Source organism: Notolepis coatsorum (assembly GCF_963971535.1).
Source record: "Notolepis coatsorum genome assembly, chromosome: 2".
NCBI lineage: Eukaryota > Metazoa > Chordata > Actinopteri > Aulopiformes > Paralepididae > Notolepis > Notolepis coatsorum.
Genome location: NC_140166.1, coordinates 52,253,954 through 52,279,921, shown reverse-complemented (window position 1 = coordinate 52,279,921; position 25,968 = coordinate 52,253,954). Strand labels below are relative to the sequence as shown.

Sequence of the window (25,968 nt, the reverse complement as noted above, 5' to 3'; positions counted from 1 at the left end):
TCAACCCAGATTCGGCTCAAACAAGGGACTAAACACGTTTAGAAATTATGCCACAACAATGTGGAACGCCCTACCCACAGCCGTAAAATAATGTGAATCCCTACCCACCTTCAAACCTGCTCTCAAAGAGCACCTACGGGTGGCTGCAATTCTAAACTGGCCCCGGTAAATGTCCAAACCCCTCCAATGTACAGTTTCTTCCCCATCGAATGTCAATCAATCAATCAATCAATCAATCAATCAATCAATCAATCAATCGTCCAAAGACACTGAACAACAAGCACCTGAAAGGGTTTGATTCCAAAAAGGGTAAATATCCATTTTAGAGAACAATTCCTTCATTTCATAAATGTAGGTGATATATCATCCTTAGAAATGCCTTCTTTTTTTTTGGCAAAATGTCTGAAGTTAGTCAAATGTTCCATTGTGAGTTGACTCGTTATCACTTAACAATTACTTTACAATCGGTTATCCCTTTACAAGATGAGATGACACTTTTTCCAGATGTTGATGGATACCTCGTTTTGGAGTGAAACTCCATGACCATTCTCCCACCATGTTGGAATAAACAACAGTTGCTTGCTATGTTTCTATGTGTTGATATAGGAGAAATAAATAAATGTTTTATTTGGTGTTTTATTACAGGGTTTCTGTAGACAAGTCATATAAGTGCACTTTCCCCGTGTGAAAAGCACTCTACCACTGCACAGAAATTAGGCATTTTCTTTTCAAAAGTAGTTACCGATGGTTACAGGCAGCCACGCTGGAAGAAAAGGTCAAGGTCAACTTTATTTATATAGCACATTTAAAATCAACCAAAGTTGCACCAAAGTGCTTTACAATATAAAAACGGAGAAATACACAAAATCAAAAGACACAATACACAATCACGACACGACCGGGGATGTATGACTTTACAAGCCTCAAAAAGCCAATGACGCAAACACTTAAATGCTGGATGCGTCACATTCCTGAATCCAGATTGACATGTGCACAAGAGAGGACAGATGAACGTCAAGACGGAGAGAGAGAGAGAGAGAGAGAGAGAGAGAGAGAGAGACACAGAGACAGAGAGAGAGACGGAGAACACACTACAGACTACATCCTTCCTAACTCTAACTAAAAGAGAGGCAGCAGAATGATAAGAGGGATGACAGATGGAGGGATGGTCCATGGAAGAGAGACAGATGGATGGATGAGCAGAGAGAGAGAGAGAGAGAGAGGGGGTAAGGAGGCCTCTGTGTTGGTACAGATAGTTGGCGAGAGAGAGACCAGCCCACTGGAATGTGTGAACTGCAGCAACAACACAGCACAGTTAATCCACACGAGCATCCACCCCCCCCCCCCCCACCCCCCCCATCAATCCATCCTCCCATCCCCCCCTCTCAACCACAAGTCAACATCCTGTGAGTGGTGGATGAGAGAGGCACAGGTGGTATGAGGACAAGAAGACGAAAGAAAAAGAGGTATTTAGAGCAATTGATCAGCCATTTTACACACAGTGTAATTAGGAATTAATGTCCTTGCATATCCCTCTGCGACACATAATGTACATACATGCTGTGGCAGATATCATCCCCCGTTCCATGGCTATGTGGAGGAAGGGAGATACTACTGTCACGGGCAGAGGAGAGTTAATTAAGGAGTTGATTAGGACTGATGGAATACACCTGTGCACCATGTGATCACCCACATCCCACACACACATAGCATAAAACCCTAGGAGAGACAGAGTAGAGTTGAGTGGAGGTGAGGAAGGAGCATAGATCGTGGAGTGTTATACTGAGTTTGTGAGGTGAGAGGTAGTTGGAAGGAGAGGTAAAAGCGAGAAGGTGTTCGTGGTACTGGACCCTGGACTGGCTGAGATACCCCCTTGTGGAACTGACCCTGGACCGGACGACAAACCCTGAGTATTGAACATTCCCTTTTTGTACGAGAGCCTGAAACGGGTTTTGACCCTGGACTGTTATTAGACTACTCTATTGCCCATCGGATTTGTTCTGTTAATCAATAAATATCATTTATTTATTGAAATTGTGCTTGTGTGGACATTGGAATTGTTTGTTTTGGTCCGTGTCGAGCCTGAACACCACCAGGCTCGTCACAATGCGTACATGTAGGCTTTCCATCAGAGGAGTCAAAGCGCAAGGTCGACCATTTGCGACACTCCCGAAGCAGGCAGGGCGGGTGTCTCGTTCAAAGACACTTCAATACGGCGGCTGGGTGGCGCAGCGGACATTGCGCTCGTCACCAACGCAAGAGACACCGGGTTCGAATCCGGCTGTCGGTGTTGCCTCCGGCTTGGGCCGGCCGTCATACTAACTCAATTGGCAGAGTTAGCCCCTCTGATTATAACATTTAGGTGTCTGCCACTGACTAACCAAGGCACAGCGCAGTAGGGCATTTTTCCAATATTGCTACCTTGATACTGGTGCTTTGACCGGCAACGTTATGATCACAAACCTGCTTTGCTAACACTAGTTTATAGCCACCATCCAGTAGAGCAAAGCCTGGTTCTCTAACCATTAGGTTAAAGTCACCATCCAGTCGAGCCAATCAGATCATCTCACCGTATGTCCTGTTTATGAGAGACTAACAACTCATCACGGCTTCCAGGAGTTAGAAAGACAGACCCAACAGACCAAAAGCTCATTATCTTTAAAGACGTAATGAGCCGTTTCAGCCTCTAGGTGTCACTAGAGCGCCACCAAAACAATGTGTGTTTATAGGCTGAAACAATGACGTTGACTGATCAAAATGTTCCAACAAGGCATGGCAGATCAAATACATATGACTCAAGATCTAGCAATATCATGTCAATCCTTCCGCAAATATTTTTTTTGTCAGAAACACATTTTAGGTTCAACTTTGGGTAGAAAAAGAGAAAGTTGACCAGCGCACGCTGCCATTCTTTTTAGCACAACAAAACAGAAAGAGAGAAATAAAAACCAGGCAGAGGGAGGGGTACAGATACACACACCCCTGTAGTGTGTGTGTGTGTGTGTGTGTGTGTCCAGTAGAATATGTTGCATGTGTGTGCTCCACTAAGGGTCAAATACTTGCAATATATCATACAACATCACACAGTGTGTATAGTATGGGAGGGGAGGAAGAGAAGACAAGAGAAGAGAAGACGAGAGAAGAGGAAAAGAGAAGAGAAGAGAAGAGGAAAAGAGCAGATAACAGAAGAAGAGAATAAAGGAGAGGAAGAGAAGACAAGAGGAAAAGAGGAAAAGAGAGCAAGAGAAGAAAAGAAGAGAAGAGGAAAAGAGAGGAGGAGAAGAGAAGAGTTAAAAGTTTGTTTTGTTTTTATTTGTCACATAAAGTACATGTACATTACAGTGAAATGTTTGGTTTTGTATGAGCCCCCTGAGAATGTGCTTCATACAGTAAAAAAGAATAAAGTCCAAATACTATACAAAACACTATACAAAATATATATATAAGTACAGCCAGAAATACAAAGTGAAGTACAAAATGCTAACTTTTAAAATGCAAATTGAGGTATGGGTGTAGTGCAAAGAGGAGAAGAGAGGAAGAGAAGAGAAAGGGAAAAGAGAGGAAGAGAAGAGGAGAAGAGTAAAAGAGAGAAGAGAAAAGAGGAGAAGAGACGAGAGGAAGAGAAGAGAGGAAGAGAACAGAAGAGAGGAGAGAAGAAGACAAGACAAGACAAGACAAGAGTTGATTGATTGATTGATTGATTGATTGAAAACTGTATTAACAGATTGCACACAATTGTTAAGGGGATGCAGACCAGAGAAAGACTTTCGTCTTGTTTACATCAGGGTCCCCCATTTTCAATTCATCATAACATTTATGACATACACGACATACAGATATACAGTACTTAGGGCTGACCTTCGAAGCTTTTTTTGGCAATCGAAGCTTCGGGGCCGAGCTTCGATTTTAATTCGAAGCTTCGAATTTTTTTTTAATATTTTTTTTTTAATATTTTTTTTTTAATTTTTTTTTGATATCTTATGTTGTGGGACTTGTACAGCACTTTCGTAAACGTTGTTGTTTTTAAATGTGCTCTATAAATAAAGTGGGTTGGATTAATTAATTAAGTAGCCCCTTTCGTGACTGACGCATCCAACAAGGTTTCACTCGGCTGTGTGATTTAATTCAAGGTGGATCGCTGTTGTCGTTTGAACAACTTCAGATTTCATGGGAACTACCAATCCCCCAAATCAAGAATGTTTAAGATGAATGAAGTAAGATTTTGATTATTTGAAATATGGCCTGTGTAGACTAAACTATGCACAGAATTATGTCAGTCTACAAGGTCCGGATTCTACATGGTCCGGCAATGTAGACCTTGTAGACTCCACTACAGACCAATTATCAGTGAATGTTCATGCATTTTTAAGAAGGGCAACTTCCACAAAAAAACAAAGAACTCACCAAAACATCTCAGTAGCACCTTATCTAAATGTTATATTTCATATATGGAGATTCATATTTATTTATGTATTGCATGCATTTCTACATTTTATTTCCTATTTTGTTTATTCATCCCAGTATCTTTCTTTCTTATGTGTGGAATTCTACAAGGTGCGCGCACACACACACACACACACACACACACACACACACACACACACACACACACTTACATTTAGTCATTTAGCTGACGCTTTTATCCAAAGCGACTTACAAGTTCTGTACGACAAGACAGCAAGAAGGGTACAACTCTATCAGCTGAGTAACAATGTTCATCAAAGTGTTGCGTGTTACAGTGTAGGTTAGTTTATTAGGACAAGTGCATGACAGTAAGGTTAGTCACGGTTAGATTTTTTTTTTTTTTTTTTTTATCATTTCAGATAATGGTTGAAGAAGTGAGTCTTTAGTCGACGGCGAAAGATTGGACGGGATTCGGCTGTCCTAACTGGGATGGGTAGTTCACACACACACACACACACACACACACACACACACACACACACACACACACACACACTTACATTTAGTCATTTAGCTGACGCTTTTATCCAAAGCGACTTACAAGTTCTGTACGACAAGACAGCAAGAAGGGTACAACTCTATCAGCTGAGTAACAATGTTCATCAAAGTGTTGCGTGTTACAGTGTAGGTTAGTTTATTAGGACAAGTGCATGACAGTAAGGTTAGTCACGGTTAGATTTTTTATTTAATTTTTTTTTATCATTTCAGATAATGGTTGAAGAAGTGAGTCTTTAGTCGACGGCGAAAGATTGGACGGGATTCGGCTGTCCTAACTGGGATGGGTAGTTCACACACACACACACACACACACACACACACACACACACAAATCGAAGTAAAAAAAAAAAAAAAAAAAAAACATTTAAACTTCGATTTTTTTTTTAATGTTCGAAGCTTGTGCCATCGAATCGAACGTTCGAAGCTTCGAAGCATTTAAGACAGCCCTAACTGTTACATCCAGACATTTATGACATACAAGATATACAAATATACAGTACTGTTTAAGAGACAGAGTTTCTAAAAGAAAATATATACATTTGAAGGGGAAGAAACTGTACATTGGAGGGGGTTGGGTGGGGGGGGGGTTTGGACATTTATCAGGGCCAGTTTAGAATTGCAGCCTCCCGTAGGTGCTCTTTGAGAGCGGTTTTGAAGGTGGGTAGGGATTCACATTATTTTGCGGCTGTGGGTAGGGCGTTCCACATTGATGTGGCATAATTGCGAAACGTTTAGTCCCTTGTTTGAGCCGAATCTGGGTTGAACATGATTTGTGGAGCTCCCTCTGGTGTTGTGGTCGTGGAATTCACTGACCTTTGGGAAGTATTTCAACATGTGTGTATGTGTTTATTTCTATACATCTGTGTGTGTGAATGTGAGTGCGTGCACAGGTGTGTGTAATAGGGGTGTAACGATGCGACCTCACAGCGATTAATTTCGATTCCGATTATTCAGGCAACGATTCAATGCATCATGAAATCTCTTCATTTGACCACGATTCGATTCAATTCGATACATTTTCGATTAATTTTCTATCAGTTAATTTCCCCAAAAATGTTGAATACACAAATGTGGCTGGGGGAACTGATTCACTCAGCATGAATGGACCATAGGTCAATAAAAAAAAAAAAAAAAAAAAAAAATTAGAATTTCTTTTTTTACATTTAGATTATAATCGATTCTATCATTTTCAAATCGATGCAGTTGAATAGTCACATTATAATCGATGCATTTCGATTAATCGATGCATCGTTACACCCCTAGTGTGTAAGTATGTTTGCATGCATGACATGTGTGTGCGTGTGCATGTGTGTGTGTAACACACATACTGTATCTGAGAGTCTTGGCCAAAGTGCATAAAGTGTATAAACGTGAAATGAATCATCAACAACACAAGAATCTTTGTTCCCCAGATGAACTCTCTCTCTGTAAACTATATTAAGGCTTCTGGTGGGACTACTGTGTGTACGTGTGCTGTTGTGTGTGTATATGTGTGTGTATGTGCTGTTGTGTCTCTCTGTGTGAGTGTGTATGTGCGAGTGTGTATGTGTATGTGTGTCTGTGCCTCTGTGTGTGTCTGTCTGTGTAAGTGTGTGTGTCTCTCTGTGTGTGTGTGTGTCTGTCTCTCTCTGTGTGTGTGTCTGTGTAAGTCTCTCTCTGTGTGTCTGTGTGCATGTGTGTGTGTGTCAGTGTCTGTGTGTGCGTGTGCGTGTGTGTGTGTGTGTGTGTAAGTCTCTCTCTGTGTGTCTGTGTGCATGTGTGTGTGTGTGTGTGTCAGTGTCTGTGTGTGCGTGTGTGTGTGTGTGTGTAAGTCTCTCTCTGTGTGTCTGTGTGCATGTGTGTGTGTGTCAGTGTCTCTGTGTGCGTGCGTGTGTGCGTGTGTGTGTGTGTCAGTGTCTGTGTCTTTGTCAATCATGTTTGACTGCCCTACTAGCCTTTCAACCATTTCACTCAATGATTTGACCTGTGTGTCTTTGTGTGTGTGTCTGTGTGTCTGTGTGTGTGGGTGTCTGTGTGTGTGGGTGTGCGCAGTTAGTGGCTAGTATGAGGCCATACTGTATGTGTCATAAAAGTAAAGGCTGAGCAGAGTTAATGGTTAATGTCAAACTGAACAGAAAACCACTTCACACAATAAACACACATGACTGTGACATAAGGCTATTCAGGCGTTTCAAAAGTCAGTGAGAGTCAACTTGAGCACCATACGTGGGGATATACACTCCGTGTGTGTTTAGAAGATGAAGATGATGATTACTTTATTGTTAAGATGTCTTTTCGCATATCCCTCATACTTACACAGTCACACACAGACATATATAAAGGCTAGATGACTCACCCGCGCTGCCGGCCAATGGAGGCCGACGTTGCCACATGGCGGCCATCTTGCCACAGGCAGCACGCCCCCACATAACATGAATGTCTATGGTGCATGTACTATTGAAATAACCATAGCTTGCTCAATCTTCAACCGATTTTCAAACGGTTTGGTTTGTTATAAACATCAGAGATGTAGTTATCATACTGCATATACTTATAATGGACTTTCATATGAAAATAATTTCAACATGTCCAAGCATTTATTACATTTGTATTAATGAACCAAACCGTTTGTAAATCCGTCTAGATTTCAGCGACTTAAAGAGTATTTTTGTTTATGCCTTACAACAGCTACCATAGAACGTACCAGAATAGTTGACTGTGACAAGATGGCCACCGGTGAACTACGCTGGAGACTCCGCCTTGCACCATCTAGTTATATATCTGCTTACAGATACATTACACACAGTCCCCTGCACATAATGCATTTCATCAGAGCATAGATTCTCCTGTATGTATGGGGGTTCGGTGCCTTGCTCAGGGGCACACACTGGGCCATCCTCGTATTATTATCATACTAGCATGGATTAGTTCCCGTCTCCTGAGACTTTTTACACGGCGCTGCCGTTAAACACCGAGATCGCTGCACACCGTCTCAAACACACCTGCGTGGCGCGGAGCTCCACGGGTCAGAAACATTTCATTTCAACCTTTATTTAAAATCGTAAGCTTCTGAGGTTTCCCTCGTTTACAGAAACGACGAGTTGTACAAAATGTAAACGGTACATAATACAAGCAATATTCACAGAAAATTAAACAGCAGAGTAAAAATATATATATATTTTTTTAAATAATTTAAAATAGATCAGCTAAAACAGTTACAGGTAGTCACACAGTGGTCTGAAATCATACGTTTAAACAGACCAAGGGAAGGGAGAACCTCCACATTTCAGAGAGAGTTGAAGGACATTCCATGAGTTCGAGGCATCAAAGGAAAAAGCTGACTTCCCTCGATCAGAACAAACTTTGAGGAACCCTAAGAACCATCCAGTCATTCGATCGAGTTGAATAGGTTCCAATATTCCAATCTAACAGTGAAGAGATATAAACAGGTTGTTTACCAATAAGGGCTTTAAAAATAAATAAATAAATACCAGTGTTTGTTGCCCCATCATACAGGACACACATGTCAGTTTAGTATCAAAATGTTACATGCAAACCCACCAATTCCGCAACTTGTGTAGCATCACATGACATAGTACAGGAAGTGAGAAGGACTTGGTTAATATGCCTTTGAAAGGTCTCTGCTAATATGGCGGCCATTGGCCAGACCGTCCAGTCTCTGGCTCTACTGGTCATGTCTGGTCTATGGCTCTGGCTCTACTAGCCGTCTCTGGCTCTACTAGCCATGTCTGGTCTATGGCTCTGGCTCTACTAGCCATGTCTGGTCTCTGGCTCTGGCTCTACTAGCCATGTCTGGTCTCTGGCTCTGGCTCTACTAGCCATGTCTGGTCTATGGCTCTGGCTCTACTAGCCATGTGTGGTCTCTGGCTCTACTAGTCATGTCTGGTCTATGGCTCTGGGTCTACGGCTCTACTAGCCATGTCTGGTCTATGGCTCTGGCTCTACTAGCCATGTCTGGTCTATGGCTCTGGCTCTACTAGCCATGTCTGGTCTATGGCTCTGGCTCTACTAGTCATGTCTGGTCTATGGCTCTGGCTCTACTAGCCATGTCTGGTCTATGGCTCTGGCTCTACTAGCCATGTCTGGTCTATGGCTCTGGCTCTACTAGCCATGTCTGGTCTATGGCTCTGGCTCTACTAGCCATGTCTGGTCTATGGCTCTGGCTCTACTAGTCATGTCTGGTCTATGGCTCTGGCTCTACTAGCCATGTCTGGTCTATGGCTCTGGGTCTACGGCTCTACTAGCCATGTCTGGTCTATGGCTCTGGCTCTACTAGTCATGTCTGGTCTATGGCTCTGGGTCTACTAGCCATGTCTGGTCTATGGCTCTGGCTCTACTAGTCATGTCTGGTCTATGGCTCTGGCTCTACTAGTCATGTCTGGTCTATGGCTCTGGCTCTACTAGCCATGTCTGGTCTATGGCTCTGGCTCTACTAGCCATGTCTGGTCTATGGCTCTGGCTCTACTGGCCATGTCTGGTCTATGGCTCTGGGTCTACTAGTCATGTCTGGTCTATGGCTCTGGCTCTACTAGCCATGTCTGGTCTATGGCTCTGGCTCTACTAGCCATGTCTGGTCTATGGCTCTGGCTCTACTAGCCATGTCTGGTCTATGGCTCTGGCTCTACTGGCCATGTCTGGTCTATGAATCACACTGTTAATGAACAAACACAGACGGCCTGGTCCCACGATGGGAGTCCGTCACTGCCCACACACACTGCCCACACACACTGCCCACACACACCCACAGAGCTATAATTGGAGTGGAATTAGATTTTTGGACGATGGACAATGAATTATCTGTACGAGGTTCCCGGTTCTCATGCGTCTCTGTCTCTACTAGCCTCACTCTCTCTCTCTCTCTCTCTCTGACACACAACCACACAAAGCTGTCCTCTGCAAAATGTTAAAATAAACTCCAAAGTGAACACCAAAATAGCTTTAGATAGAATGCGACCACACACACTCTTCAGAACTACGAAGCCAAGACCATCTCTCTCTCTCTCTCACCCCCCCTCACTCCCTCCCTCCCCTTCTCTCTCTCCCCGCCCCCCTCTTCCTTTTCTTTGTGTTCCTCACTTTACTCTTGTTTTACACGCTTAGCTTAATTTGTTTTCACAAAAGCAAGTGTACAAATACAGGAGCGCTTACAGTGTTTACATGACAAATATGAGTCACAGGAAACATGCAATTTTCCAGCAAGCGGGTTATTCGCGGGCCTCGTAAACACGCTCGCACTTTGAGGATGTTTTGAGAACCTTGTTAGGTCATTAAACCCGTTACATCCAGTCTTCCAGGAGCTGCGAGCAACGGTAGGGCCTGGTCGAGGAGCTGTGAGCAACAGAAGGGCCTGGTCGAGGAGCTGTGAGCAACAGTAGGGCCTGGTCGTGGAGCTGTGATCAACAGTAGGGCCTGGTCACGGAGCTGTGAGCAACAGTAGGGCCTGGTCGAGGAGCTGTGAGCAACAGTAGGGCCTGGTCGAGGAGCTGTGAGCAACAGTAGGGCCTGGTCGAGGAGCTGTGAGCAACAGAAGGGCCTGGTCACGGAGCTGTGAGCAACAGTAGGGCCTGGTCGAGGAGCTGTGAGCAACAGTAGGGCCTGGTCGAGGAGCTGTGAGCAACAGTAGGGCCTGGTCGAGGAGCTGTGAGCAACAGTAGGGCCTGGTCGAGGAGCTGTGAGCAACAGTAGGGCCTGGTCACGGAGCTGTGAGCAACAGTAGGGCCTGGTCACGGAGCTGTGAGCAACAGTAGGGCCTGGTCGAGGAGCTGTGAGCAACAGTAGGGCCTGGTCACGGAGCTGTGAGCAACAGTAGGGCCTGGTCGTGGAGCTGTGAGCAACAGTAGGGCCTGGTCACGGAGCTGTGAGCAACAGTAGGGCCTGGTCGAGGAGCTGTGAGCAACAGTAGGGCCTGGTCGAGGAGCTGTGAGCAACAGTAGGGCCTGGTCACGGAGCTGTGAGCAACAGTAGGGCCTGGTCGTGGAGCTGTGAGCAACAGTAGGGCCTGGTCACGGAGCTGTGAGCAACAGTAGGGCCTGGTCGAGGAGCTGTGAGCAACAGTAGGGCCTGGTCGAGGAGCTGTGAGCAACAGTAGGGCCTGGTCACGGAGCTGTGAGCAACAGTAGGGCCTGGTCGAGGAGCTGTGAGCAACAGTAGGGCCTGGTCGAGGAGCTGTGAGCAACAGTAGGGCCTGGTCGAGGAGCTGTGAGCAACAGTAGGGCCTGGTCACGGAGCTGTGAGCAACAGTAGGGCCTGGTCACGGAGCTGTGAGCAACAGTAGGGCCTGGTCGAGGAGCTGTGAGCAACAGTAGGGCCTGGTCGTGGAGCTGTGAGCAACAGTAGGGCCTGGTCACGGAGCTGTGAGCAACAGTAGGGCCTGGTCACGGAGCTGTGAGCAACAGTAGGGCCTGGTCGAGGAGCTGTGAGCAACAGTAGGGCCTGGTCGAGGAGCTGTGAGCAACAGTAGGGCCTGGTCACGGAGCTGTGAGCAACAGTAGGGCCTGGTCACGGAGCTGTGAGCAACAGTAGGGCCTGGTCACGGAGCTGTGAGCAACAGTAGGGCCTGGTCGAGGAGCTGTGAGCAACAGTAGGGCCTGGTCGAGGAGCTGTGAGCAACAGTAGGGCCTGGTCGAGGAGCTGTGAGCAACAGTAGGGCCTGGTCGAGGAGAACCGTTGGAAGGGTCCAGGTTCGATCCGATCACATTTTAATTGATCGGTATCGGCTATATTAATCGAAAGACCATTAAGAGAAAGCTGTGATGTAGGCTACTTTTTTCTTTAAGCAGAACTATTCAATTACCAAGCATATATTACCTCCATTTAAATGTTTTTTTTTACCAACTTATGAAGTATGCTATAAGCAGCTGTATTATCGAGGAAAATACAAATCACGGATCGGGATTCAGTATCGGCAGATACTCGATCTAGTAGTAGTAGTAGTAGTAGTAGTAGTCGTTTATTCAGTCATCATCTCACACAATACAATATACACCATCATTTAACAATATTTGATTTTACAGTGACTGAAAAGGTACAGACTGAAGCATAATGCTTATATATGCCTGTCCTATATTCTTAACAAAAATTAAGACTCCAAAACAGTATTCTAAAAGAAAATAGCAAAACAAAAACAGTATTATTCACCCTTGTAGTTTTCAAAAATAGCTTTACAAACCATTTTCTTAAAAAACAAAAGTGAATGACTCATTTTTTTTTTTTAACTTCATTTTTTAGCGTTTATCGTTTTTCTGGTCAAGCATGACCGACAGATGTAGGGTGAAACGGGAGAGAGAGCAGGGGAAGACATTCGGCAAATGACGGCGAGTCCGGGAATCGAACTCGGAGTCAACCAGGTCCGTGACGCAGCACGGTATTCCGCGACGCAGCGCGGTACATGGTGTGCTACTGGAGCACCCCGAATGACTCATTCTTAACTGTATATCAGCATTGTTCCACAAGTTAACCCCAATAATAGAAATACACCTCCTTTTAATCCCTTTCTTAGCTTTTTGAACAGTAAATTTACAAATATCTCTCAAAATCATATTTTCTTTCATGTATTGAAAAAAACCTTTGCACCCCGTCTGGGAGTAACTTTGCTTTAGCTCTGTACATTATTTGCATAGTTTTATAATAAACCAAATCAAATGACTCGGATCGGGGGTGCCCGCAGACCCACGCGGCCCACCCGGGCTCGCCTACCGCTCGCGGACGGATTTGTCGCATGTCCTCCCCCACATCTTCTCCCGTTCTCCCTCTCCTCTGTCGGTCATGTCCTCCCCCACATCTTCTCCCGTTCTCCCTCTCCTCTGTCGGTCATGTCCTCCCCCACATCTTCTCCCGTTCTCCCTCTCCTCTGTCGGTCATGTCCTCCCCCACATCTTCTCCCGTTCTCCCTCTCCTCTGTCGGTCATGTCCTCCCCCACATCTTCTCCCGTTCTCCCTCTCCTCTGTCGGTCATGTCCTCCCCCACATCTTCTCCCGTTCTCCCTCTCCTCTGTCGGTCATGTCCTCCCCCACATCTTCTCCCGTTCTCCCTCTCCTCTGTCGGTCATGTCCTCCCCCACATCTTCTCCCGTTCTCCCTCTCCTCTGTCCGTCATGTCCTCCCCACATCTTCTCCCGTTCTCCCTCTCCTCTGTCGGTCATGTCCTCCCCCACATCTTCTCCCCTTCTCCCTCTCCTCTGTCGGTCATGTCCTCCCCCACATCTTCTCCCGTTCTCCCTCTCCTCTGTCGGTCATGTCCTCCCCACATCTTCTCCCGTTCTCCCTCTCCTCTGTCGGTCATGTCCTCCCCCACATCTTCTCCCGTTCTCCCTCTCCTCTGTCGGTCATGTCCTCCCCACATCTCCTCCCGTTCTCCCTCTCCTCTGTCGGTCATGTCCTCCCCCACATCTTCTCCCGTTCTCCCTCTCCTCTGTCCGTCATGTCCTCCCCCACATCTTCTCCCGTTCTCCCTCTCCTCTGTCGGTCATGTCCTCCCTCACATCTTCTCCCGTTCTCCCTCTCCTCTGTCCGTCATGTCCTCCCCCACATCTTCTCCCGTTCTCCCTCTCCTCTGTCGGTCATGTCCTCCCCCACATCTTCTCCCGTTCTCCCTCTCCTCTGTCGGTCATGTCCTCCTCCCCCACATCTTCTCCCGTTCTCCCTCTCCTCTGTCGGTCATGTCCTCCCCCACATCTTCTCCCGTTCTCCCTCTCCTCTGTCGGTCATGTCCTCCCCCACATCTTCTCCCGTTCTCCCTCTCCTCTGTCGGTCATGTCCTCCCCCACATCTTCTCCCGTTCTCCCTCTCCTCTGTCGGTCATGTCCTCCCCCACATCTTCTCCCGTTCTCCCTCTCCTCTGTCGGTCATGTCCTCCCCCACATCTTCTCCCGTTCTCCCTCTCCTCTGTCGGTCATGTCCTCCCCCACATCTCCTCCCGTTCTCCCTCTCCTCTGTCGGTCATGTCCTCCCCCACATCTTCTCCCGTTCTCCCTCTCCTCTGTCGGTCATGTCCTCCCCCACATCCTCTCCCGTTCTCCCTCTCCTCTGTCGGTCATGTCCTCCCCCACATCTTCTCCCGTTCTCCCTCTCCTCTGTCGGTCATGTCCTCCCCCACATCTTCTCCCGTTCTCCCTCTCCTCTGTCGGTCATGTCCTGCCCACATCTTCTCCCGTTCTCCCTCTCCTCTGTCGGTCATGTCCTGCCCACATCTTCTCCCGTTCTCCCTCTCCTCTGTCGGTCATGTCCTCCCCCACATCTTCTCCCGTTCTCCCTCTCCTCTGTCGGTCATGTCCTCCCCCACATCTTCTCCCGTTCTCCCTCTCCTCTGTCGGTCATGTCCTCCTCCCCCACATCTTCTCCCGTTCTCCCTCTCCTCTGTCGGTCATGTCCTCCTCCCCCACATCTTCTCCCGTTCTCCCTCTCCTCTGTCGGTCATGTCCTCCCCCACATCTTCTCCCGTTCTCCCTCTCCTCTGTCGGTCATGTCCTCCCCCACATCTCCTCCCGTTCTCCGTCTCCTCTGTCGGTCATGTCCTCCCCCACATCTTCTCCCGTTCTCCCTCTCCTCTGTCGGTCATGTCCTGCCCACATCTTCTCCCGTTCTCCCTCTCCTCTGTCGGTCATGTCCTCCCCCACATCTTCTCCCGTTCTCCCTCTCCTCTGTCGGTCATGTCCTCCCCCACATCTTCTCCCGTTCTCCCTCTCCTCTGTCGGTCATGTCCTCCCCACATTTTCTCCCGTTCTCCCTCTCCTCTGTCGGTCATGTCCTGCCCACATCTTCTCCCGTTCTCCCTCTCCTCTGTCGGTCATGTCCTGCCCACATCTTCTGCCGTTCTCCCTCTCCTCTGTCGGTCATGTCTGACCAATAAAGCTGGAAAAAACGCTAAGAAAAGAAGACTCGGATGGGGATCTGGGACATCCCGTCGTTTGAACGGAGCACATGTCCAAAACGCTGTGCGTCTCTACAGCAGCATGTAGCAATGCATGTAGACTGAAATTCACTGTTTCAGTCGCTCCACTACATATTAGTTAACGTTTGTCTAGCAGAGTCACTTCAAACAGCAAACCTCAGCTCACGCCCGCCTCGCCGACCGCATCGCCATGGCTACGCTACGGCATGTCACTTCCACACGTCCCGTTGAATGTGTTATGGTTTCAAACCCGATGACTGTGCGGCAGTGATGTCATTTCATGTTTCGCCCCTAAACTATTCACAATATGTATGTAACCATTTGACTATTTATAGAAAGAAATTATCAATAATATCGTCATGAAGACATCTGTGCTGGACGAGCAAAGGCCTGGCGAAGGGTGCCAACCAGGTGACATAATACTTTAATTACAGTTACTTTAGTTTTGTTAGGAGGCGACAGGGTGAGGATCAGTTACTGCGCCATTCCCCAGAGTGCCATGATGCCAGTGTAGATCTGTACAAATGTGAAATGGAAAATTACCAGTCTTCCCATATGGCACCGTCATTGGCTGTAAATGCCAGCCAGCTAAATGCCGCATCCTCCCCCCCCCCCCCCCCCCCCCCCCACCAGGATAGGTCTCAATGGATTATTCCACATGTGGGGTCCGCTACATGTCCTGCCTCCCACGGGGAAGATTCCACAAAGATGAGCAGGGGGGTGGAAGACTTGAAGCCGGTATGATCCATGGATTACTGGCCCTGGCAAATGACTGTTTAGGGACAATGACATAACAGACACTCACAATGATGTGTGTGTGTGCGTGTGTGCGTGTGTGAAAATCAATTATACATAAGATCCTCTTCCGTGATTGGTTTACACACACTAGTGTTTACAGCCTCTATGACGTAAACACGGTGTGTATGAAAACTATATTAAAAAGGTGTTTAGTTGCTCTTTAAAGGTGTATGTTTTTACATGTTCAAAGTGTGTGTACATAGTGTGGGATAGAGGCTCCCTTCAGTGTTTGCGCGCGCGCACGCGCGCGCGTGCGTGTGCGTGTGTGTGTGTGTGTGTGCGCGCGTGTGTGCGCGCGTGTGTGTGTGTGTGTGTGTGTGTGTGCGTGTGTGTTGTTAGTCTATTGATAGCTGACTGACAGTAGGCCATTATGGTGGCCCCTCCCCTGATCCCAATAGGGATCAATTAGCGTAGAGCAGACCCCTATGAGACCTGTAACGCCCCTCCCTCCCCCTCCCCCGCTCCCTCCCTCCCAGGTCGCAGCTGGCCAAACCCCATTTATTTACCCTCTCCTCTCTGCCGAGCAATAGGTCAATATAATGCTTCATAACCTTTCCTGATTGGATGGTAATTAAATTATGATATTGTGGTACACATAATGCTGCCGTCTGATTCAGTGATGAGCAAGTATGAAGTCAGATTTCTCACAAAATGAGATATGAAATAAATAAGTGAGGGAATACAATTTGAAAGATTTAGAAAGCTTCGGTGCAGGGCGGTTAGGTGGCCGAGCGGAGATTGCGTTCGTCACCAGCCCCGGAGCTGTGAGCTTGGTTCGCCTGTTCGAATCCAGCTCACAGCTCCGGGGTTGTCACCAGCTTGGCTGGCCGTCTGCACTGATACAATTGGCTGTATCAGAGGGTGGGAGAAGCTGGCGGGGTGGGTCCGGGTCGTTGTAAACAGCGACTCCTACAGTTCGGTCGGGGCGCCTGCTAAGCGCGGATTGGACGTGAGGGGGATAGTGTGGTCCTCCCACACGCTACGCCCTCTCAATGAGAATCCGCGCTGCCAGGTGAAAAGAAGCGGTGATTGGCTGGACGTGTGTCGGAGGAAGCACGTGGTAGCCTCCACTCTCCCAAATGATCTGACTGTGGGGGGTAAAGCGCAGCGACCAGGAAGGGACTGGGAATTGGCATACGACTAACATTGGGATGGGAGAAAATCGGAGGAAAATGGAGGGGGAAAAAGACCAAAAAAAAAAAAAAAAAAAAAGCTTCGGTGCGAGTGCAACATTTTACATCGTTGTGTGCCGTTCAAAAGCTGATGAATTAATGATGAATAATCAAATGGATGATCCGACGTGTGGTTTTGCGTGCATCAGAACATCCAGACAATATTTCTACCGTCTACGTCATCTTTCCTTTAGTTGCCCCGATTTAACCCTTTCACTACCACTCTACCAAAGGGTTAACCCTTTCACTCCGACACTACAGAAGGTTAACCCTTTTCACTGCCACGCGACAAAGGGTTAACCATTTCACTGCCACACTACAGTCGGTTAACATTTCACTACCACACTACAACGGGTTAACCCTTTCACTACCACACTACAGAAGGTTAACCTTTCACTACCACACTACAGAAGGTTAACATTTCACTACCACACTACAAAGGGTTAACCCTTTCACTACCACACTACAGTCGGTTAACATTTCACTACCACACTACAAAGGGTTAACCCTTTCACTACCACACTACAGAAGGTTAACCTTTTACTACCACACTACACAAGGTTAACCATTTTCACTGCCATGCGACAAAGGGTTAACCCTTTCACTACCACACTACAGAAGGTTAACCTTTCACTACCACACTACAGAAGGTTAACCCTTTTACTACCACACTACAGAAGGTTAACCCTTCACTACCACACTACAGAAGGTTAACCCTTCACTACCACACTACAGAAGGTTAACCCTTTCACTACCACACTACAGAAGGTTAACCCTTTCACTACCACACAACAGAAGGTTAACCTTTCACTACCACACTACAGAAGGTTAACCCTTTCACTACCACACTACAGAAGGTTAACCCTTTCACTACCACACTACAGAAGGTTAACCCTTTCACTACCACACTACAGAAGGTTAACCCTTTTACTACCACACTACAGACTGTTAACCTTTCACTACCACACTACAGAAGGTTAACCTTTCACTACCACACTACAAAGGGTTAACCCTTTCACTACCACACTACAGAAGGTTAACGCTTTTACTACCACACTACAGACGGTTAACCTTTCACTACCACACTACAGAAGGTTAACCTTTCACTACCACACTACAGAAGGTTAACCTTTCACTACCACACAACAGAAGGTTAACCTTTCACTACCACACTACAGACGGTTAACCTTTCACTACCACACTACAGAAGGTTAACCTTTTACTACCACACTACAGAAGGTTAACCCTTTCACTACCACACTACAGAAGGTTAACCTTTCACTACCACACTACAGAAGGTTAACCTTTCACTACCACACTACATAAGGTTAACCTTTCACTGCCACACTACAGGTTAACCTTTCACTACCACACTACAGAAGGTTAACCTTTCACTACCACACTACAGAAGGTTAACCCTTTCACTACCACACTACAGAAGGTTAACCTTTCACTACCACACTACAGAAGGTTAACCTTTCACTACCACACTACAGAAGGTTAACCCTTTCACTACCACACAACAGAAGGTTAACCTTTCACTACCACACTACATAAGGTTAACCCTTTCACCACCACACTACAGAAGGTTAACCCTTTCACTACCACACTACAGAAGGTTAACCCTTTTACTACCACACTACAGACGGTTAACCTTTCACTACCACACTACAGAAGGTTAACCTTTCACTACCACACTACAAATGGTTAACCCTTTCACTACCACACTACAGAAGGTTAACGCTTTTACTACCACACTACAGAGAGTTAACCTTTCACTACCACACTACAGAAGGTTAACCTTTCACTACCACACTACAGAAGGTTAACCTTTTACTACCACACTACAGAAGGTTAACCCTTTCACTACCACACTACAGAAGGTTAACCTTTCACTACCACACTACAGAAGGTTAACCTTTCACTACCACACTACATAAGGTTAACCTTTCACTGCCACACTACAGGTTAACCTTTCACTACCACACTACAGAAGGTTAACCATTTCACTACCACACTACAGAAGGTTAACCTTTCACTACCACACTAAAGAAGGTTAACCTTTCACTACCACACTACAGAAGGTTAACCTTTCACTACCACACTACAGAAGGTTAACCTTTCACTGCCACACTACAGAAGGTTAACCTTTCACTACCACACTACAGAAGGTTAACCTTTCACTACCACACTACAGAAGGTTAACCTTTCACTGCCACACTACAGACGGTTAACCTTTCACTACCACACAACAGAAGGTTAACCTTTCACTACCACACTACAGAAGGTTAACCTTTCACTACCACACTACAGACGGTTAACCTTTCACTACCACACTACAGAAGGTTAACCTTTCACTGCCACACTACAGAAGGTTAACCTTTCACTACCACACTACAGAAGGTTAACCTTTCACTACCACACTACAGAAGGTTAACCTTTCACTACCACACTACAGAAGGTTAACCTTTCACTGCCACACTACATACGGTTAACCTTTCACTACCACACTACAGAAGGTTAACCTTTCACTACCACACTACAGAAGGTTAACCTTTCACTGCCACACTACAGCCGGTTAACCTTTCACTACCACACTACAGACGGTTAACCTTTCACTACCACACAACAGAAGGTTAACCTTTCACTACCACACTACAGAAGGTTAACCTTTCACTGCCACACTACAGAAGGTTAACCTTTCACTACCACACTACAGAAGGTTAACCATTTTACTACCACACAACAGAAGGTTAACCTTTCACTACCATACTACAGAAGGTTAACCTTTCACTGCCACACTACAGAAGGTTAACCTTTCACTACCACACAACAGAAGGTTAACCTTTCACTGCCACACTACAGAAGGTTAACCTTTCACTACCACACTAAAGGTTAACCTTTCACTGCCACACTACAGAAGGTTAACCTTTCACTACCACACTACAGAAGGTTAACCCTTTCACTACCACACTACAGAAGGTTAACCCTTTCACTACCACTCACGGTGACATGTCACTCCTCTTCAGCTCCAGTGGTTTCAGAGCATCTGGATTAGAGGAATGTGATGATGGACCGTTATTTCTCCCTCTGGTTGTTCTCTGATCACAGTTCATACAGCAGCAGGGGAGTTACAATAAGAAACTGCAGTGTGAGGGCCTCTCTCTCTCAACTATCTAAATCCGAAATACAGCACAAATGTGACATTGTGACATGGGACTCGATTCACTTCAAATCAATAATGAGTAAGTTTGATTTTCTATATAAAAAAACGTGCGTCATGAGAATATTGTCTAATGTTAATCTAAAATATGAACAGATACCTGAGAGATAATATTGCCATAGCAAATAAGCCACAATATCAGTTTACAATTTGAATTGATTGAATTGATCACATATGATAGTGTGTGATAGTCTGTTTATACTATATGCTAGTGTATTCAATACTATATGCTAGTGTGTTTATACTATATGATAGTGTGTTTATACTATATTATAATGTGTTTATACTATATGCTAGTGTGTTTATGCTATATGCTAGTGTGTTTATACTATATGATAGTGTGTTTATACTATATGATAGTGTATTTATACTATATGATAGTGTATTTGTACTATATGATAGTTCATTTGTACTATATGATAGTGTGTTTATGCTATATGCTAGTGTGTTTATACTATATGATAGTGTATTTGTACTATATGCTAGTGTGTTTATACTATATGATAGTGCATTTGTACTATATGATAGTGTGTTTATGCTATATGGTAGTGTTTATACTATTATGATAGTGTATTTGTACTATATGCTAGTGTGTTTATACTATGATAGTGTGTTTATACTATGATAGTGTGTTTATACTATATGCTAGTGTGTTTATACTATATGCTAGTGTATTTATACTATATGATAGTGTATTTGTACTATATGCTAGTGTGTTTATACTAGATGATAGTGTGTTTATACTAGATGATAGTGTGTTTATACTATATGCTAGTGTGTTTATACTAGATGATAGTGTGTTTATACTATATGATAGTGTGCTTATAGTGAGTGTGTTATGCCGACCAGGGTGTTAACACCAAATCTGGCTCTAAAACCTCAAAGCGGCCCGCTAATCTCCTTGTGGAGTTGATTGGCTTTGAACCAGACTTGGCAGACTGACTTCCAAACTGTTGTTGCGGTTGCAATGCAGACATACCGGCTGCATGAGTCCATTACTCTATTGAACCATAATAATAATAATAATAATAATAATAATAAATAAACTTTATTTATATAGCATGGCCAAAATGTCTTGAGGATTAGAAAGAAAAAGAAAAAAGAAAGAATCTAGGAAAATATCTAGGAAAATACAAACATCAGATCGGGACCGAGTATAGGAAGGAAAATACTCGATATTAAATTACATGGATCTGGAACCCCCCGTTAAAACATCTTTTAAACCCTAGTAAATGGATTGCATTTATATAGCACTTTTGTCCAAAGATAAAAAAGACAGAAACAAAGATTCCGCAATGGAATGCGCACCTTCCACTTCTGAACTGGCAAGAAAGAGTGAATGTGACATTGAGACCGATTGTACTTTGGGATGGGTAGTAACTAGGGGTGGGAATCACCAGTTTCATCACGATACGATATCGATTCTTTGAACAACGATACGATATTTTCCGATATCACAAAGTCTGCCACGATACGATACGATTCGATTCAGGTGCCTGCGATCGATATGAGACGATATTATATGCCCATTTAACACAATCAGTAACATAAAAAAAAAAAAAAAAAAGGCAATCAAAATATCATGACTTTTTTATTTTTGATCTCTTCCAGACATTTAAATGAAAAACAATCTATTGTTTTTAATACAAATATACCTCCTGTTCACCGTTTTTGGTTCGTTTTTTTTTATATATATCCTATTCACTGTCACAGCGCTGTATTTTGGCTGGAAAAGGCATATTGGGAGTCAGAAGGTGCAGTACCGGCCAGATCCTGGTAGTGGGGCTATCTCGAGAATGCAGTAACATCCCTCCTTCCCAGTCCCTAGTGGACCTCTGCTGTTCTCTCTATCGCTCTATCAGCTTAGCTTAGTTAGCTTACGCTAACGCAATGTTAATTTCGGTATTAAACGCAACGTGGGCATAAAGGAATGGCGAGGATGGAAAGCATGTTAGATGCATTTGACCCCTTGTGGGGAAAAAAACAACAGACATTTATTTCGGGTCGCAAAATAGGCGGACTCTGAAGCAATGCTGTCTAACGTTAACACACGCTGAGCTACTGTTGTTGCAGCCGGGCGGATATGCTCACAGGGGATTTTCAAAATAAGAGTATCGCAATATGAATCGATCTTTTTATGTTGCATCGATCCTATTTGATAATTGATAATAGATCGATATTAGGGATGCTCGATATTGGCTTTTTTACCGATACCGATATACCGATATTGTCCAACTCTTAATTTCCGATACCGATATCAACCGATACCGATATATGCAGGGTTCCCCCCCCCCCCCCAATTTTTTAAAATAATTTCAGGTAATTAATAATAATAATAATAATAATAATAATAATAATAATAATAATAATAATAATAATAATAATAATAATAATAATAATAATGGGGGGGGCGGAGCCAGGCGTTCATGGGGTGAGACGTGTTTCACGGGAGCTCCCTATTATCGTGCGGAAAACACTGTTTATTTTATTTTTATTTGTTATTGGTCTTTTTGTTGAGTGGTCGAGCATCTACTACTTTCATCGACCTTTTTTCAACTTTTCACGATGTCGAAGGGAACCAGAGCCATGAACGCTACAGCCGACAAAATGGCACCGAGCCCGTCCTCGCTTTCGCCTGAGATAAGTGAAATTCTCTCGGTCGTGACCAAACTCCATGCAGACTTTGAGGTACGCTTCGCTGATGCACAAATGAAAGCGCAGGCGGAACTTTTTGATACCTTCCATCGGGCAATGTCGGAGGAAATCAGGCTGGCGGTAGGTCCGTTGAGAGAAAAGATGGAGTCGCTACATGCTGCCGCCGCAGCTAACGCTAACGAACTAGCTTTACTAACGGTTGAGGCCTCTCGACAGGGCGAGAGGGTGGAGGGTCTGGAGTGTTCCCTGCTGGCTAGGCAGGCTGACGTCGCCAAATTACAGTCGGTAATTGCGGAAATGCAGTCCAGGGAGAGACGATACAACATCAGGATTGTCGGTGTACCGGAGGCGTGAATATTTTAGGCAACCAACTTGTGTTTAGCGTTTCTCTGATTGGCCAATACGCCCATGTGACCACGGCAGCGCGAGAGAGCTGCAGCTAGAGCTGCCGCGATAACCGCATTACCGCGGTATCGCTGTTGCATCACGCTCACCGCAGAGTTAGGCTGAATACCGCGTCACCGCTGTTTTTTTATCATAATAATAAAGTTGGCTTGCGGCTCTGCAGATATACCCTACTCGGTTCCAAGCGACCCTATTGGTCCAGCCTGGCTCTGCGGCTCTGCAGATACCCCCTACTCGACGCCTCTGAACGAAAACAGAACGCCGCCATCTTTACTGCCTCGCTAAGGATGCATTTCATTCAGGATTTGTTTGCGACAGAACCAAGTGCAATAAACAAAAAAGAATGGATTCACTGTGTATTCTGCCTTATTTATTGATGAAACAAAACCGACATCAACCCAATTTACCACCGAGCGGAGAGTTTAGTGTCACAACAAGATCGCTGATGTGTTAAGTTTGTTGTTGTTATCCGATATACACGAGAGGTAACGTTAAACCCGGGTTTGCTTGGTAGAATACACAATGAGAGGTAACGTTAGCTTTGGCAGAATAGACGCAACGAGAGTCTGGTTAATGTTGTTATTGATTGATTGATTGAAACTGTGTTAAACTCTGGCTTGCTGCAAGCCCTCGGACATCTATGCCCACGGAGCTTTCAGTGTACACAAGCGAGCGGCGGCGGCCCCGCCTGCATCCCCATTCCCCAAACGGAGTAGTACTTGGCTGCAGTGGAAAAGGAACGAAGTACCAGGTGCCTAAAGCGGGTCGAGTCGAGTAGGTAATATGCAGTGGAAAAGCGCCATTAGACTAGAGGCAGGCTATAAGAGTAGACTACTAAAAAAAAAAAATGCATTCAAACTTTTTTTATTTTTTTGTGCGCACTGTGCGGTAATTACCGCAGCGGTAGGAAATATTGCGCAAATTCGTGCGGTAAGGAAAATATCAATACCGCGGCAGCTCTAGCTGCAGCGCGGAAATAGGCTGTCTATTGCCTCGCGCTGCAGCGCGGAAATAGGCTGTCTATTGCCATTCTCCAAGACAAACTCTAACCTTAACCAGCTCCTTAACAGCGCCTAAACTTAACCCTTCTAACCTTAAGCAACTCCGAAACAATGCCTAACCTTAACCAACTCCGAAACAATGCCTAAACTTAACCGGCGAAAGAATGCACGTTAAAAAATATTGCCATTCTCTAAGACAAACTCGAACCTTAACCAGCTCCTTAACAGCGCCTAAACTTAAGCAACTCCGAAACAATGCCTAACCTTAACCAACTCCGAAACAATGCTTAAAGTTATGCCTAAACTTAACGGCGAAAGAATGCGAATGCACGTTAAAAAAAAAAAAAAAAAAAAAAAATTTAAGGGAATCGAACTTGCCAGCAACGGGCCGTGGGATCCACAGCAATGCAGCGCTGCTCTGCTGCTGCCGCGTCGCCGCGGGGGCGTGGCTAGTAGGGCTGACCTTCGAAGCTTTTTTTGGCAATCGAAGCTTCGGGGCCGAGCTTCGATTTTAATTCGAAGCTTCGAGAAAAAGAGAAAAAAAAATTATTTTTTTTTTATTTTTTTTTATCTTATGTTAAAAAAAATATTTATTTTTTATTTTTTTTATCTTATGTTGTGGGACTTGTACAGCACTTTCGTAAACTTTGTTGTTTTTAAATGTGCTCTATAAATAAAGTGGGTTGGATTAATTAATTAAGTAGCCCCTTTCGTGACTGTGACGCATCCAACAAGGTTTCACTCGGCTGTGTGATTTAATTCAAGGTGGATCGCTGTTGTCGTTTGAACAACTTCAGATTTCATGGGAACTACCAATCCCCCAAATCAAGAATGTTTAAGATGAATGAAGTAAGATTTTGATTATTTGAAATATGGCCTGTGTAGACTAAACTATGCACAGAATTATGTCAGTCTACATTAAAGGTCCGGATTCTACATGGTCCGGCAATGTAGACCTTGTAGACTCCACTACAGACCAATTATCAGTGAATGTTCATGCATTTTTAAGAAGGGCAACTTCCACAAAAAAACAAAGAACTCACCAAAACATCTCAGTAGCACCTTATCTAAATGTTATATTTCATATATGGAGATTCATATTTATTTATGTATTGCATGCATTTCTACATTTTATTTCCTATTTTGTTTATTCATCCCAGTATCTTTCTTTCTTATGTGTGGAATTCTACAAGGCGCGCGCGCACACACACACACACACACACCTACACACAAACACACACTTACATTTAGTAATTTAGCTGACGCTTTTATCCAAAGCGACTTACAAGTTCTGTACGACAAGACAGCAAGAAGGGTACAACTCTATCAGCTGAGTAACAATGTTCATCAAAGTGTTGCGTGTTACAGTGTAGGTTAGTTTATTAGGACAAGTGCATGACAGTAAGGTTAGTCACGGTTAGATTTTTTTTTTTTTATCATTTCAGATAATGGTTGAAGAAGTGAGTCTTTAGTCGACGGCGAAAGATTGGACGGGATTCGGCTGTCCTAACTGGGATGGGTAGTTCACACACACACACACACAAATCGAAGTAAAAAAAAAAAAAGTTGAAAAAAAAAGTTGAAAAAGAAAATTAATATTTTTTTTTTTTTTTTAACTTCGATTTTTTTTTTTATGTTCGAAGCTTGTGTCATCGAACGAAGCTTCGAAGCTTCGAAGTATTTAAGACAGCCCTAGTGGCTAGACGCAAGTTGGGCGTGGTTAGACATAAGTTGGTTGCCTTTAATATTTAGGCGTACCGGAGGGCAGTGAGGGAGGACGTCTCTCGGAGAACATGCCGGAGCTGCTGCAGAAAATACTGGGGAAAGATGTTCTTCCCGACCCGCCCTTATGTGAATCGGCCT

General features: G+C 44.8%; 1 protein-coding gene across 1 annotated transcript in view; it reads right to left on the bottom strand.

Moving 5' to 3' along the window:
• LOC311224174 (metal transporter CNNM4) overlaps positions 1 to 25,968 on the bottom strand; it is a gene marked incomplete at its 5' end in the record, with an annotated part of 160,890 nt that overhangs the window by 35,593 nt on the left and 99,329 nt on the right. The gene's annotated exons all lie outside the window — the stretch shown is intronic.